This window comes from Rattus norvegicus, chromosome X (assembly GCF_021556685.1).
Source record: "Rattus norvegicus strain SHRSP/BbbUtx chromosome X, alternate assembly SHRSP_T2T, whole genome shotgun sequence".
In the NCBI taxonomy this organism is placed as follows: Eukaryota; Metazoa; Chordata; class Mammalia; order Rodentia; family Muridae; genus Rattus; species Rattus norvegicus.
Genome location: NC_141554.1, coordinates 13,900,430 through 13,915,473, shown reverse-complemented (window position 1 = coordinate 13,915,473; position 15,044 = coordinate 13,900,430). Strand labels below are relative to the sequence as shown.

At 38.0% G+C, this 15,044-nt stretch overlaps 1 pseudogene; it reads right to left on the bottom strand.

Moving 5' to 3' along the window:
- Positions 1-10,314: 10,314 nt before the first annotated feature.
- Positions 10,315-10,803, bottom strand: Ppia-ps14 (peptidylprolyl isomerase A, pseudogene 14; annotated as a pseudogene).
- Positions 10,804-15,044: the final 4,241 nt, after the last annotated feature.

The following is a 15,044-nucleotide window of genomic DNA, read 5'->3' as shown; positions in this document are numbered from 1 at the left end:
TGAGTAAGTAGGGAGTGAGTAGCCTTGTCTAGTCCCTGATTTTAGTGGGATTGCTTCAAGTTTCTCTCCATTTAGTTTAATGTTAGCAACTGGTTTGCTGTATATGCCTTTTACTATGTTTAGGTATGGGCCTTGAATTCCTATTCTTTCCAGGACTTTTATCATGAAGGGGTGTTGAATTTTGTCAAATGCTTTCTCAGCATCTAATGAAATGATCATGTGGTTTTGTTCTTTCAGTTTGTTTATATAATGGATCACATTGATGGTTTTCTGTATATTAAACCATCCCTGTATGCCTGAGATGAAACCTACTTGATCATGGTGGATGATTGTTTTGATGTGCTCTTGGATTTGGTTTGCCAGAATTTTATTGAGTATTTTTGCATCGATATTCATAAGGGAAATTGGTCTGAAGTTCTCTTTCTTTGTTGGGTCTTTGTGGGTTTTAGGTATAACAGTGTACGTGGCTTCAAAGAAGAAATTTGATAGTGCTTCATTTGTTTCAGTTTTGTGGAATAGTTTGGATAGTATTGGTATGAGGTCTTCTTTGAAGGTCTGATAGAATTCTGCGATGAACACGTCTGGACCTGGGGTCTTTTAGGTTGGGAGACCATTAAGGAATGCTTCTATTTCTTTTGGAGTTATAGCGTTCTTTAAATGGTTTATCTGTTCCTGATTTAACTTTGGTACCTGATATCTGTCTAGGAAATTTGTCCATTTCCTGCAGATTTTCAAGTTTTGTTGAATATAGTCTTTTGTAGTAGGATCTGATGATTTTTTGAATTTCCTCTGATTCTGTAGTTATGTCTCCCTTTTCATTTCTGATTTTTTGAATTTGGACAGACACTGTGTGTCCTCTCCTTAGTCTGATAAGGGTTTATCTATTTTGTTGACTTCCTCAAAGAACCAACTTTTGGTTCTGTTGATTCTATGGTACTTTTTATTTCTATTTGGTTGATTTCAGCTCTGAGTTTGATTATTTCCTGCCTTATAATCCTCCTGGGGTTATTTGCTACTTTTTGTTCTAGAGCTTTTAGGTGTGCTGTCAAGCTGCTGATATATGCTCTCTCCTGTTTCTTTCTGCAGTCACTCAGAGCCATGAATTTTCGTCTTAGCACACATTTCATTGTCTCCCATAAATTTGGGTATGTTGTACCTTCATTTTCATTAAATTCTAAGTAGTCTTTAATTTCTTTTTTTTTTTTTTTTACTTCCTTGACCAGGTTATCATGGAGTAGAGCATTGTTCAACTTCCCTGTATATGTGGGCATTTTTCCCTTATTGTTATTAAGACCAGCTTTAGCCCTTGGTGGTCTGATAGGACACATGAGATTATTTCTATTTTTCTGTATCTCTTGAAGCCTATTTTATGACCAATTGTATGGTCAGTTTTGGAGAAAGTACCATGAGGTGGTGAGAGGAAGGTATATTCTTTTGTTTTTAGGATAGAATGGTTTATAAATATCCGTTCAGTCCATTTGGTTCATGATTTCTTTTAGTCTGTCTATGTCTCTGTTTAATTTCTGTTTTCATGATTTTCCATTGATGAGAGTGGGGTGTAGAAATCTCCTACTATTATTGTGTGAGGTGCAATGTGTGCTTTGATCTTCAATAAGATTTCTTTTATGTATGTAGGTGCCCTTGTATTTGGGGCATAGATATTTAGGATTGGGAGTTCATCCTGGTGGATTTTTTTCTTTGATGAATATGAAGTGTCCTTCCTTATCTTTTTTGATGACTTTAGTTGAAAATAAATTTCATTCTATATTAGAATGGCTACCCCAGCTTGCTTCTTCAGACCATGTGCTTGGAAAGTTGTTTTCCAGACTTTCACTCTGAGGTAGTGTCTGTCTTTGTCTCCGAGGTGTGTTTCCTGTAGGCAGCAGAATGCAGGGTCTTCATTGCGTATCCAGTTTGTTAATCTATGTCTTTTTATTGGAGAGTTGAGACCATTGATATTGATAGATATTAAGGAATAATGATTATTGCTTCCTGTTATATTCATATTTGGATGTGAGATTATGTTTGTATGCTTTTCTTCTCTTTGTTTTGTTGGCAAGATGATTAGTTTCTTGCTTTTTCTAGTGTGTAGCTTGCCTCCTTATGTTGGGCTTTACCATTTATTATCCTTTGTAGTTCTGGATTTGTAGAAAAATATTGTGTAAATTTGGTTTTGTCATAGAATATCTTGGTTTCTCCATGTATGTTAATAGAGAGTTTTGCAGGATATAATAACCTAAGCTGGCATTTGTGTTCTCTTAGGGTCTGTATTACATTTGTCCGTGATCTCCTGGCTTTCATAGTCTCTGGTGAGAAATCTGGTGTGATTCTCATAGGTCTGCCTTTATATGTTACTTGACCTTTTTCCCTTACTGCTTCTAATATTCTTTCTTTATTTTATGCATTTGGTGTTTTGACTATTAGTGACGGGAGGAGTTTCTTTTCTGGTCCAATGGATTTGGAGTTCTGTAGGCTTCTTGTATGTTTATGGGCCTCTCTTTCTTTAGATTAGGGAAATTTTTTTCTATGATTTTGTTGAAGATATTTACTTGTCCTTTGAGCTGGGAGTCTTCACTCTCTTCTATACCTATTATCCTTAGGTTTGATCTTCTCATTGAGTCCCGGATTTCCTGTATGTTTTGGACCAGTAGCCTTTCCCGTTTTACATTTTCTTTGACTGTTGAGTCGATGATTTCTATGGAATCTTCTGCTCCTGAGATTCTCTCTTCTATCTCTTGTATTCTGTTGGTGATTCTTGTATCTGGGCTCCTTGTCTCTTCTTTTGGTTTTCTATATCCAGGGTTGTTTCCCTTTGTGCTTTCTTTATTGCTTTTATTTCTATTTTAATTCCTTCACTTGTTTGATTGTGTTTTCCTGGAATTCTTTCAGGGATTTTTTTTGATTCCTCTCTATAGGCTTCTACTTGTTTATTTATGTTTTCCTGCATTTCTCTAAGTGAGTTCTTCATGTCTTTCTTGAAGTCCTCCAGCATCATGATAAAATGTGATTTTACATTTAGATCTTGCTTTTCTGGTGTGTTCAGATATTCAGCGGTTTTTTTTTTTTGGTGAGAGAATTGGGCTCCGATGATGCCATGTATTCTTGGTTTCTGTTGCTTGGCATCTTATATTCTTGCTTTTCTGTGCTTGCCTCTTGCCATCAGATTGTCTCTGGTGTTACCTTGTTCTGCTATTTCTGACAGTTGCAGACCTTCCTATAGGCCTGTGTGTCAGGATTACTGTAGACCTGTTTTCCTGTTTTCTTTCAGCCAGTTGAGGGAACAGAGTCTTCTGCTTTCGAGCGTGCAGTCTTTCCTGCCTACTGTTCTTCAGCTGTTCCTGTGGGACTGTGTTGTGAGTCCACTAGGCAGGTCGCTTGGAGCAGAAAAGTTGGTCTTTCCTGTGGTCCAGCAGCTCAAGTTTCTTGTGGGGGGCTGCTTTTGAGCTCTCTATGAGGGTGGCAACCAGGAGGGCCTTCACTGCCTTTTCCTGGAGGCCCCGTATACTGGGGTCCCAGATGGTGTTAGGTATTTTCCTTTGGAGTCAGAAATGTGGTCTGAGTGTAGTCTCTTCTGGCTTCCTAGCTATGTCTGCCCCTCTGAAGGTTTAGCTCTCCCTCCCATAGGATTTGGGTGCAGAGAACTGTTGATTGGTCCCTTCAGGTCTAGGCAGTGTCTGGACTGTGGGGGATCTGCTGTTCGAGTGCCTCCATCCAATTCTTGACATTCATATACTGCTTCTCCAAACTCCCAAATTTGGGAAGACAAAAATTAATCAAAGTTAAACTAAATAACATACATTTAAAATATTCAATGTGTATATTGCATATCTTTGGTTCTTATCAACCAAAGTCATAATAAAAACAATAGCTTTGATAGAAAATGGCATTATCACATGTGCTGTGCTAAACACTCACAAATAACATTTTATTTTGTGTAAAAAATATAAAAGACAAGTACAGCTGTTATTCCCAGTGTAGACATTAGAAAGCTGAGACAAGTCAGAGTAAGAGAACTAAAGAGCAGAGGTATTACATAATGTGTCCATAATCTAAAAAGGCTGCAATAGAAATGAGAGTGATTAATTCCAAGTGTTTTCTTCATTCTTTTGTTAAAATTTTTTCTATTGATTGAGATTATAATTAACTAATTTCTTCCCTTTCTTCCCTCCAAAAATTGCTATAGACACCCTCATTGCTTTTCTTCAAATTCATGGCCTATTTCTCATTAATTCGTGTTATATGCATATGTGGTTATATATAAACATACATATATGGACTCATAAATATAACTTAGTTTATAGAATGATACTGTACTATGTTTTCAGGAACAATCCATTGTTGTAGTAAGTATGCATTTGATGGGTTTTCCATGGGTGAGATTATTTCTCACACTCTCAGCATTCCATAGTTGACTATTTTGTATAGAATTAAGGCCCCATAGTCTGTTCTCTGTCCACTTTGGCATATCGATTTTTGTTGTCATCATTCAGTTCATAGGTAGGCACGTGTGCTGGTGATATTTTTATAGGTAGAAGATCTAACATTCTCCCTGATTCTCTGGATCTCACAGTCTTTGTGCCTTCTCTTGTGCAATGTTCCCTGAGACTCAATTGTAGGAGTGTTTTGCAGATATATCCATTAGAATTGGGCTCCACGAACATGCAGTTTGATTAGTTATGTTTTTTTATGATGGTCTTTATCTGTTCCAAAGAGATGTTTCCCTGATATTGAGGAGGACTACAAATATCTGTGTAGATAAGGATAAATATTTGGGATGTAATTATGGCTAATGCTGGCCTATTAAAATTGTGATTTGGGTTCTTCTACAAGATCTATGATTTGACTAGCTTTGGGTAACTGACTAGGTTTCCATACTGGGCTTGATTTCCCTCTTGTTGAGTAGGTCTTAAGCCACATTAGAGATCGATTGGTTACTACCAAGGTATATATGCCACCACCATACCCTTAGCATTAGTGTGCCACTCTGGCATTTGTTATATTCCAAGGTATCATAAACAGATAGAATTGTGGATTTGTCCTTCCTTCCAGTCCTCTCATTATTAAAGTAGTTGCTCTTGGTGCCTTCATGCAAGACTTCTTTGAGCCTCAGCTCTCTTTTCTGTTTCTTATTGAAAGTCCACAACACAAAGACCAGTTCAAGTAGCATTTCTTCAATGAAACATTCTTCCACAGTACTTACCATTGCCATCAATTTCCTTTTGCTCTCCTATGTCTTATGTTAGGTGCCTCTCAATCAGTGCTAAAAGATTTCCATACAAGTGGTTTCTTAAACTAGTATTAGAGTGAGGATTCAGGCCAGAAAAGGGGAAGAAGCTGTGGGAAGTTGAAGCCCTAAGGGGAAGCTCAGACTATATCATTTACAATTTAAATTATCTGTTGTTAACAGGCAGGAGAATCAAATCTCCTCCATACCTGCCAGTCATTTGCTAAGCAGATCTACATTAGACATATAAAAGACATTTCAGTCTTTTAGTGTGCTAAGACAAAGTGGTTCAATAGTTCTGTAGAAATATAAAAACTACAGGTCATTCTAAATAAAACCATCATCAAACTGGGAAGGAGCTAACAGAAACATAAAAAAAATCTGAAGGAATCAGGCAAATCAAAAAAAGAGCTTCAATGGTATTTGTTAATCTTTATAATTAAAGCTAAGCTCTGTTGTTTTCATTACTTATTTCAATATATATGAATATGTATTTCAGTATATATCTCATATATATACATACATTCTTGTGCATATATATATATATATATGTAATTGCACAAGAATCTCCCTTTATCTTTTCATTTGTATGTTCTAAACACTATTTGAAATTTTAATTCACCTTGATAATGAAATGTGGCTATCACCAGACTAATAAACTTTCAAATTGTGTCTTGAGAGTTCTGAAAATTCTTTATTCAGTGTCACCTCTATAGAATATCATTCTTTTTATAATCCCCAAAGACACAACCCCTATTAAGACTTTCTCTTTAACTCGGAGGGGAAAATATACTCTAGAAGGATATTTTTATCACAGAATGACTTAAATAATCAAGTCATTCTGCCATTTTAGAATGGATGGTCTTTTTACTCTCCTAATGCCACTTTTTCCTCAGTCCTCATCCAATTTTGAATAGAGAAAATTTGAAAGTGACTTTTCAGGTGAGTTATAATAAAACAGCTTGTGTGTTCATAATAAGCATAAATGAATACCTCACAATACCAATATGGAGCAAAGGTTCTGCAGGTTGACTTTTTCAATAGTTTTTCAATAGTTTCCAATCCTATATTCACAAAGCTTCCCCATCCAGGAGCTGGAAAATAATACTAGGTCCAACCCTTTCAATTTCCACAAAATACAAAGCAAGGATTGATAGGAAGATGTAACTCCACTAGAAGAAACACTCAGAGATTCTTAAAGATGGATAGAAAATCTGTATTTTTTGCTGGAAGTTGGTCACATAGGCAGTTGCCCAAATCATGCATCCCTGAGCCTCACCACTCTTTTTTGTTTTATGCATACACACACACACACACACACACACACACACACACACACACACACACACAATCTATCCTGATTGACATACTTTGGTTAGAAAGAACTGTTAGTGAGAAGCAAAATCACAGAAGCCAAAAGAGCAATGTTAAAACATTTAGGGAATTTCCTGGATCCTGAAATGGTGTCCTATGTCTTTGACAGAGTAAGTCTTTGCTACCATTTTTGTCTGGTGTTAGAGTCTACATGTTGGGTTCTACGGTCAGAATACTGCCTACAACTAGGCATCCGTTGTGCTACAATCTGGATCCAACAAAGGGAGAGCTTTGAATTTCCTTGTGATGCAAGTAGAAAGTAGAAACACAAGGCATAATATCAATTTTCTGCTTTATAATGCTCACCATTATGAATTACTTATCATGGACCAGTCCTTATGTAAAGTACAAAATGTGTTATCTACATTATCTTTATAACTACTCTTTTATGCAGGTCTATTTTCTAAATAAAGACACTGCAATATAGGAACATAAATTATGTTTCTAAGAATAGATATTCCAGATGTTAAGATCTGAGATCTGAGTGCAGAAAGAAATGATTCATGTCAACATCTGCTCTCAAATCCTACAATACTTCCAAATGTCTATACAGAATAAGACTATACAGATTAGTCAGTAGACCCTCTCTAAGTATACAGTATATTTAATGTCAGCATCATCAAATCATGTTGAAAATCCCATCATGAAGACAATATTCCTCCCAGTTAAACCTTAGAGTACACAACCGCATTGAACAAAATGTGTTTAAATCTGTCTACAGGATCCAAGCACATATATTGTGGTTTTGAAGTTTGTTAATTATAAATAGAATGTCAGTAAAAAAAAAAACTATTAGGAAGAAGAGGGCAGAGAAATGGTTCATCTGATTAAACAAGATGAATTGGTATGAACTGTTATTTGAGATCATTGTAATCAAGTATTACTTTTCCATAAAATTAAAGCTTATATGGATGAATCACTGTTTGACAATCTATGATATGTCATTAATCCATATATGTCCACACATATTTGGAAGTCATATGCAGTTCTATAACTCAGAATAGTCATAGTTTCAATCTGGCTTTACTTTTAACAATTCTAATTCATAACTTACTAAGTCAGTAACTTCTAACAGATCAATAAAAATCTATTCTATTTTTTGCTAAAAGAAGTACTAATGTATGGGCTGTAGGACTAATAACAGATTATTTTATTCTTTTATTTCATTTGATACTTAAACATTATTTCTTTGGCTAAATTTACAATGAAAGTTTGCTTAGTATTTACCAGTACATATAGCTCTTCCAGATGACCAGAGTCCAATTTTCAGGACCTGTGTATAGTGCTTTACAACTGTGTGTAACTCTAGCACCAGGAAATCTGACACCTCTCACCTCCATGTGCACTCACACTCATGTGCACATACCCACTCACAGACAAATATACATATATGAATTTTAAAAATAAAACAAATCTTTAATAAAGTTTTAAATTAGAAAGCCCCATACCTCACTTCTCCTTGTTTAGACCTCCAAAAGCCAGCAGAATATTTTGCTTGCCTGGTTTTTTATGTCCTGCTGTGACATTGAAAGGACTATTTGCCAAAGGGTAGGGTTTATGAAAACATTATAGATGAAACCAGGACTACTAGTAACCACTACTTGCTCCTAGCCTGAGAGTCTCAAAGAAGTACTAGCCACTGAATGCTATAGATCTATCAGCTTGCATTTGATGACTACTGATGTCCTCTTCCCAAATGGACCAAGACAATAAACTCTCAGGCTTCTTCTTCTCCCTCCCTTCTTCTTTCATCACAAGAAAATAGCCCAATATATCCAGGGATTAAAAGAGTCTCTCAGTGGTCCATTTCTGGGGGGCACAAAGCTGGCAATCAACATTCCTACAGTGTAAACATCAGGTTCCTTTGTGTCACTATCTTCTACACATAGCAGGGATTGTGGGATAAAACAGTAATTGCTCTTTTTGTTAGAAAAGAACTCTTCAATGAAATCTATGGGAAAGCAAAAGAGTAAAGCTTAGAGATGGTGAGCTATTCCTCAGTGTGCTAACTAGTTTTATGTCAACTTGACACAAGACAGAGTCATTTTGGGAGAGGAGGCCTCAATTGAGAAAATGCTCCCATGAGATTGGACTGTGGGCAAACCTGTAATCCATTTTCTTAATTAATATTTGATGATTGATGTGGTAGGACACAACTTACTATGAGTGATGCTACTACTTGGCAGTAGTTCTGGGTTTAGTAAGAAACCAAGATGAGAAATCCTTGAAAAACAAGCTAGTAACCATCATGGCCTGTGCTTCAGTTTCTGCCTCCAAGTTCCTGACTTCAGTTCCTACCCTGATATCCATTTATTGTAAAGTACACGATAAAAGATGAAATAAATTTATTCCTCCCAAAATTGATTTTGTTCATGGAATTTTATCACAACAATAGAAATACTAAAGGTGGCCAGCTTTACTCCCCAAACTACTGCCAAGATGTGATCTCAGAGTGGGAAACTGATGGGCCTATTTAGGAGTATTCATGTCTTCAGAGTTGTTTGTGATCAAACATTTGGTTTATCCATGGGGGAAAAATCCCGCCATTTGCTCTTTTTGAGTGCGTACCCATCAATTTTTGACACTGAGCTCAAGTCTCATTTAGGAACTTTGTTTTGTACCATCCTATTTTTCATAGTGTTGTATCTGATCTCCATATTCTCTCTCACCCCTTGATTCCATCTCCTAGTCAGTGGCTAAGATGCAAGAGATAAAGGATAAGCCATTTGGGGACGGTGAGATGCCTCAGCACACGAAGGTACCTGACCACAATCCTGAAGATCTGAGTTTGATCCCAGAGGCCCAAATTATAGAAGAGAACTGACTTCCACAAATTGTCTGTAACAGAATTTTCCCTAATTGATTAAAATAATAAATACAAGGAAACCAGTCACTGGGTCAGGAATCACTAGGCCAGGAGGTGGGACTTATGAGAAAGGGGATAGCAAGAGAAGAGGACTTCCTTTTGGATTGCAGAGGCAAGGCAACCAACTTGTAGGCTCAGGGATGTTACTTCAGGAGACAGATGATCTGCCACTGGAAGATTTCTAATATAGAATAGTTGGTGAAATTCTGTACCCAGTGGCTGTGTTATCTGTTCGTTCTAAACTAAGATTATTTGGTGTCTTCCATCTCACAATGATTCAACTGAGCTCCAGGCAAAGGTAACCACAGCAGAGCATGGGTTTGCAAGAGTGCTACCCAGCTAGCCATAAAAATTTGGGAGGTTAACAGGTTTGGCAACAGCCAGGCCAGAAAAGGAGAGAGTGAGATTTCGGAGCTCTGGTAAGGTTTATGGGAGAGGCACTCACAAGGGGAAGCATGTGGTCTCAGTACTGAGCTGGGACCAGACCAAGAACACAAGCTAGAGCCTAGCTGGCATAGCATGGATTTTCTTTTTAATATTACACACTACAGTTGTCCTCTGACTTGCATCCCTACACAACAGCACAACATACTCATAAAACATAGATTGATAAATAAGTAAATATTTGTTTTTAAATGTTTTTAACAGTTCTTACTTAGTGTTTATTCATAATCATAAACTTAACTTTGCAATCCAGCTAGATTTGAAAGAGAATGAGAAAAATGTGGAACCCAAAGAACTTCAATGAGAGCGGAGATTACAGGGTGTTGTGAGCAGATGGGTTGGGAGCACCCTCCTGAGCTACAGAAAGAATGGTTTTATGGGTAAAATGCCCGTAAGTCAAAAGAAATTAGAATTGTCCACAGTCAGAAATGGTGATCTTCTTGCAATTCTTGCCATTCCTGGACCCAAAATGCTCAATGACTTCCACAATGTTCATGTCTTCTTTCACCTTTCCAAAGAGCATATGCTTGCCATCCAGCCACTCAACCTTGGCAGTGAAGATAAAAACCTGGGAGCTATTTGTGTTTGGTCCAGCCAAGGACAAGGTGATAGGACCTCTATGCTTCAGGATGAAGTTCTCATCCTCAGATATTTCCCCATAGATTAACCTGCCACCAAGTGTCATTATGGCATATGAAGTCACCACCCTGGCACATGAATCCTGGAATAATTCTGTGAAAGAAGGAACCCTTATAGCTAAAACCTTTCTCCCCAGTGCCCAGAGCATGAAAGCTTTCTGGTGTCTTTGGAACTTCTCTGCAAACAACTAGAAGGAGTCTCAGCTCAAGGGCTCACCATCAGTCGTGACGTCAAAGAACACAGTGGGGTTGACCATGACTGCAGCAAGCAGCGAAAAGTGACAGCTGCATCTGCAAAGCTTAATATTTGTTTTTAAAGAGAACTCTCTTGAGACAAAATTCCAAGAAACAAAAGCCATCTCGGTCTCTCATTCCGGCCCAGTTATGATGACAAGAATTAATGGTGTGTGACCTCATTTCCAATTTTGCATTCAGTTCTACACAATCTCCACAGCCCCCTCCTCCAACCCAACATGATTTTCTCCCATAGGCACACAGAAGTTGATCACAAATTCTTGCCCAGCTGTATCCCCCCACACTCGTATCAGTCCCATACAAAAGTGTTGGCACTGGATAAGGGTGGCAGAAGCCCATGGGCCAACCTGCTCTCAGGTATTGTGTTTTCTGCGTGTGTGTGTGTGTTGGACCAGATTTGAAAGGAATTTTGCTTTATTTATTGCATAGTTTTTCTTTTTACAAATCATCATCCTCCAGGCATTTCTTTACTAAATTCTGCATATAAACCCTGTCATACCCATATTTTTCCTGTCTTTCTATGTTAGTATTCATTTAAACACTGTTCACCAGATATATGCTTGTGACAGTAATGACAGTAGCCAAATGTCTTCTTACCTAGGCCTTATTTCCCATGCTGTATTACGGACTGGAGTATCACATTCTATTATACCTACCCTTCTGCTTACTAGATATGTCTCCTCCCTTTCCTGCTCACAAAATTATTTACTTTGTTCTTTGGCTCCAGCTCAGATCTTTATTATGTTGGCTTCTTAGTAAATCTCCCCTTTTATTCACTCACTTCTTTCTTTTTATTAATGTTTTAATATGTTTTTCAAACAGTATATTTTGATCATATTATTTCCCATGCCCAACTCTTTTTTCCCCATTTTTATTAAATTAGGTATTTCTTATTTACATTTCATATGTTATTCCCTTTCCTGGTTTCCTGTCCATCAGCCCCCTAACTCCTCCCTCTTTCTTTCTATATGGGTGTTCCCCTCCCCATCCACCTCCCCTTACCGAACCCCCCCCAGACATTTCCCTGCACTGGGGGGGGTTCAACCTTGGCAGGACCCCGAGCTTCCCCTTCCACTGGTGCCCCAACAAGACTATTCACTGCTACATATGCAGTTGGAGCCCAGGGTGAGTCCATAAATAGTCTTTGTATAGTGGTTTAGTTCCTGCAAGCTCTGGTTGGTTAGCATTGTTGTTCTTATGTGGTTGCAAGGCCCTTCAGCTCTTTCAGTCCTTTCTCTAATTCCTCCAATGTGGGTCCCCATTCTCAGTTCAATGGTTTGCTGCTAGCATTCGCCTCTGTATTTGAAATGTTCTGGCTGTGTCTCTCTGGAGAGACCTATATCCAGTTCTCGTCAGCATGCACTTCTTAGCTTCATCAATCCTGTCTAGATTTGGTGGCTGTATATATATATATATGAGACACATGTGGGACAGGCTCTGAATGGCCGTTCCTTCAGCCTCTGCTCTAAATTTTGCCTCCCTATCCCCTCCTATGGAAATTTTTGTTCCCCTTTTTAAGAAGGAGTGATGCATCCACATTTTGGTCATCCTTCTTGAGTTTCATGTGGTCTGTTCATTGCATCTTGGGTAATTTGAGCATTTGGGCTAATATCCACTTATCAGTGAGTACATACCATGTGTGTTTTTCTGTGATTGGGTTACCTCACTTAGGATGATATTTTCTAGTTCCATCCATTTGCCTATGAATTTCATAAAGTCATTGTTTTTAATAGCTGAGTAATACACCATTGTGTACATATACCATATTTTCTGTATCCATTCCTCTGTTGAGGGACATCTGGTTTCTTTCCAGCTTCTGGCTATTATAAATAAGGGTGCTATGAGCATGTGCCTTGTTATATGTTGGAGCATTTTTGGGTATATGCCCAAGAGAGGTATAGCTGGGTCCGCAGGTAGTATAATATCCAATTTTCTCAGGAACCTCCAGACTGATTTCCAGAGTGGTTGTAACAGTTTGCAATCCCACCAACAATGGAGAAGTGTTCCTCTTTCTCCACATCCTCACCAGCATCTGCTGTCAGCAGAGTTTTTGATCTTAGCCATTCTGACTGGTGTGAGGTGGAATCTCAGGGTTGTTTTGATTTGCATTTCTCTGATAACTAAGGATGTTGAACATTTCTTTAGATGCAGTTTGGCCATCTGATATTCCTCAGCTGAGAAATCTTTGTTTAGCTATGTACCCCAATTTTAAATAGGGTTATTTGGCTCTCTGGAGTCTAATTTCATGAGTTCTTTGTATATATTGGATATTAGCCCTCTGTCCGATGTAGGATTGGTAAAGATCTTTTCCCAATCTGTTAGTTGATGTTTTGTCTTAAAGACAGTGTGCTTTTCCTTACAGAAGCTTTGAAGGTTTATGAGGTCCCATTTGTCCATTCTTGATCTTAGAGCATAAACCATTGGTATTCTGTTCAGGAAATTTTCCCCAGTGCCTATGTATTCGAGATTCTTCCCCACTTTTTCTTCTTTTTCCCCACCTACCTATTCTCTCAAATTTATACTCACTCTGTCTAAAAAGTTAACCAATCAACCAACCAAACAGACAAACGAACAAAACCCAAATGAAAATCGCAACACACAAACAAATCCAGTAATACCAAAGGCAGAATAAAGAGAAAACAATTTCATCAGAGATGTTTCTTCGGGATGTAGATGGCGATTTACACAGAGACCCACAACTGGGTCATCTGCATCAAGTGAGAGATTTTCGAGGCCTTAGCCCTAAATGGGATGTCTTTATCACCCTTCTCTGCTCATGGCTAGGTAATCTATGGACAGGTGGATGTGGAAAATAAGTAAAAAACAGAGGAGCCAGATGATTGTAAGGCAAACCATCTTCTAGGCACAATAGAACTGATAACCAACTTACAGATAGTATGGCAGCATGCACAAGGCCTGCCCGGGTTCAATCCAAACAAAATTCCATCACTGAGGACAATTGGACACAAAGCCACACACTGAAAGAAGGAGTTACTTGCAATTGATATTTAAAATTGATATCTGCTGGACAAAACAAAATTCATTGTTTCAATGTTGTGGCACTGATTATATCAACTGTACTCCAGGGTAGGCCACATCCTAGGAGTAGTTTAGCAACCCAAAACACATGTTCTTTTGTTTTCCTAGATATATTCATTCAGTATGTATGGGGTCTTTGGAAGTGATTTCTTTCCAATTATCATGCTTGTGATGAGCACTCTTTTTGTAGATACCATTATATATGGGCAAGAGCATCACTACTATTTTCATTATGTACTTCATTCTTAGTGCTGAAAAGTGAGTTTCTGGTAATGACACCGTTTGCTGTGTCATATCTTAAAAGAGATATCTTACCTGAACAATAAACTGAAAAATGGGCTTCAGTTGAGAATTCTTTGTTTAGCTCTGTACCCCAGAATTTTTCAACTATGGAATGGATAAGAAGCACCTTAAGAAATATTGAACATCCTTAGTCATTAGGGGAATGCAAATCAAAACAACCCTGAGACCAAGTCACACCAGTCATAGTGGCTAAGATCAAAAATTCAGGTTACAACAGATGCTGGCAAGGATGTGGAGAAAGAGGAACACTCCTCCATTGCTGGTGGGATTTCAAACTGGCACAACCACTCTGGAAATCTGTCTGGAGATTCCTGAGAAAATTGGATATTACACTACCTGAGGACCCAGCTATACCTCTCTTGGGCATATACCCAAAAATGCTCCAACATATAACAAGGACACATGCTCATAGCAGCCTTATTTATAATAGCCAGAAGCTGGAAAGAACCCAGATGCTCTTCAACAGAGGAATGGATACAGAAAATATGGTATATGTACACAATGGAGTATTACTCAGCTATTAAAAACAATGACTTCATGAAATTCATAGGCAAATGTATGCTAGAAAATATTGAGTGAATTAAACCAATCACACACAAATAAAAAACCCAACACACACACACATACACACACACACACACACACACACACACGGTGCACCCTCACTGATAAGTGGATATTAGCCCAAAAAATCGGATTACCCAAGATAAAATACAGAAACCACATGAAGTTCAAGAAAATGGACTACCAAAGGGCAGATGCTTCAGTCCTTCTTAGAAAGGGGAACAAAAATATTCATAGAAGGAGATACGGAGACAAAATTTGGAGTAGATCCTCAAGGAAGGGCCATTCAGAGACAGACCCACCTGGGGATCCAGCCCATATACATACAGCCAACAAA